Raw genomic sequence first — 2500 nt, forward strand, 5'->3', positions numbered from 1 at the left:
AGCAAGAATGCATGTGCACTCAAAAACTTCTATATGTTTCACGGATAGACCCCGTGAAACGCTAGAAATTGGCGGGGATGTGTCTCTTGTGGCTCACGGGGCTGTTAGGGTGGCACAGAACTCCCTCGGAATGGGAAAAGGGGTCATTTTCGTGTTGCCACATTGCATAGGAACGCCATGAAACTTCCAGAGGCATTTGCAGCAGAAAGGCACGTGCACTCAAAAATTTTAATATTTTTCACGCATAGACCCCGTCAAACGCTAGAAGTTGGCGGGGATGTCTCTCTTGTGGCTCACGGGGCTGTTAGGGTCGCACAGAAATGCCTCGGAATGGGAAAACGGGTCATTTTTGTGTGGCCACATTGCATAGGAACGGCATGAAACTTCCAGAGGCATTTGCAGCAGGAATGCATGTGCACTCAAAAACGTCTATATTTTTCACGGATAGACCCCGTGAAACGCTATAAATTGGCGGGGATGTCTCTCTTGTGGCTCACGGGCGCTGTTAGTTAGGGTCGCACAGAAATCCCTCGGAATGGGAAAAGGGGTCATTTTCGTGTTGCCACATTGCGTACGAACGGCATGAAACTTCCAGAGGCATCTGCAGCAGAAATGCATGTGCACTCAAAAACGTCTATATTTTTCACGGATAGACCCCGTGAAACGCTAGAAATTGGCGGGGATGTGTCTCTTGTGGCTCACGGGGCTGTTAGGGTCGCACAGAAATCCCTCGGAATGGGAAAACGGGTCATTTTCGTGTTGCCACAATTGGCATACGAACGGCATGAAACTTCCAGAGGCATTTGCAGCAGAAATGCATGTGCACTCAAAAACGTGAATATTTTTTCACGGATAGACCCCGTCAAACGCTCGAATTTGGCGGGGATGTTTCTCTTGTGGGTCACGGGGCTGTTCGGCTCGCACAGAACTCCCTTGGTCCACCTGATTCGTGCATACAGGCAGCAACTAAAACTCTGTAAACCTGCTGTGAGGACATCTAAACAGTGGACCAGTGAGGCTGTGGAAGATTTGCGGGCGTGCTTAGACTGTACTGACTGGGATATGTTCACGACTGCTACCAATAGTCTGGATGAACTCACAGAGGCTGTGTACATCAGCTTCTGTGAGGACTGCTGTATCCCAACACGTACCAGGGTGAACTTTAACAACAACAAGCCCTGGTTCTCAGCAAAGCTCAAAAGGTTGAGGTTGGAGAAGGAGGAAGCGTTTAGGAGTGGGGATAGAGACAGATTCAAGGAGTCGAAGAACAGGTTTAGCAAAGCGGTGAGAGAGGCTAAACGACTGTACTCAGAGACACTAAAACACCAGTTCTCTACTAACGACGCTGCTTCTGTCTGCCAAAGGGCTCAGGCACATCACCAACTACAAACCCAGAGCGCCCCACACCACTAACGACTCCCGCCTAGCCAACGACCTGAACGAGTTCTACCGTAGATTTGAAAGACAATTGGACTGTCCTGAACCACCCCTTCCCACCCAAGAGGCCCCATCCCCCACCCATACTACAGAAACGACTCTCTCCTTTCAGGAGGGAGAAGTTAATGGGCTTTTCAAGAGGCAGAATCCACGCAAAGCAGCCGGGCCGGACTCTGTCTCTCCAGCCACCCTCAGGCACTGCGCTGGCCAGCTGTCTCCGGTGTTCACCAACATCTTTAACACCTCCCTGGAGACATGCCATGTACCAGCCTGTCTCAAGTCCTCCACCATCATCGCTGTGCCCAAAAAGCTAAGGCCAACAGGACTAAATGATTACAGACCGGTCGCCCTTACATCTGTGGTAATGAAGTCTTTTGAGCGCCTGCTCCTGGCACACCTCAAAGCCATCACAGACCCTCTCCTGGACCCCCTTCAGTTTGCCTACAGAGCCAACAGGTCTGTGGACGACGCAGTTAACATGGCCCTCCACTTCACCCTACAGCATGTGGACGCCCCAGCATCCTACGCCAGGATCCTGTTTGTGGACTTCAGCTCTGCCTTCAACACCATCATCCCTGCCCTGCTTCAGGACAAGCTCTTCCAGCTGAACGTGCCCTACTCCACCTGCAGGTGGATCACAGACTTCCTCTCTGACAGGAAGCAGTGCGTTAAGCCGGGAACAGAAGTCTCTGACTCCAGGTCCATCAGCACGGGAACTCCTCAGGGCTGCGTCCTTTGCCCACTGCTCTTCTCCCTGTATACCAACAGCTGCGCCTCCAATCATCTGTCCGTCAAACTCTTGAAGTTTGTCGGACGACACCACCCTCATTGGGCTGATCTCTGGTGGGGATGAGTCTGACTATAGGTGGGAAGCTGACAACCTGGTGACCTGGTGTAGCCAGAACAACTTAGAGCTAAATGCTCTAAGGACAGTTGAGATGGTTGTGGACTTCAGGAAGAATACAGCCCCACTCACCGCCATCACCCTGTTAGACTCCGCAGTCAAAATTGTGGAGTCCTTCCGCTTCCTGGGCACTATTCTCTGCCGGGACCTCAAGTGGGA

This window comes from Petromyzon marinus, unplaced genomic scaffold, assembly GCF_048934315.1.
Source record: "Petromyzon marinus isolate PM22_M1 ecotype Great Lakes invasive population unplaced genomic scaffold, UKy_Petmar_22M1.pri1.0 PM_G_Scaffold_90, whole genome shotgun sequence".
Classification (NCBI taxonomy): Eukaryota; Metazoa; Chordata; class Hyperoartia; order Petromyzontiformes; family Petromyzontidae; genus Petromyzon; species Petromyzon marinus.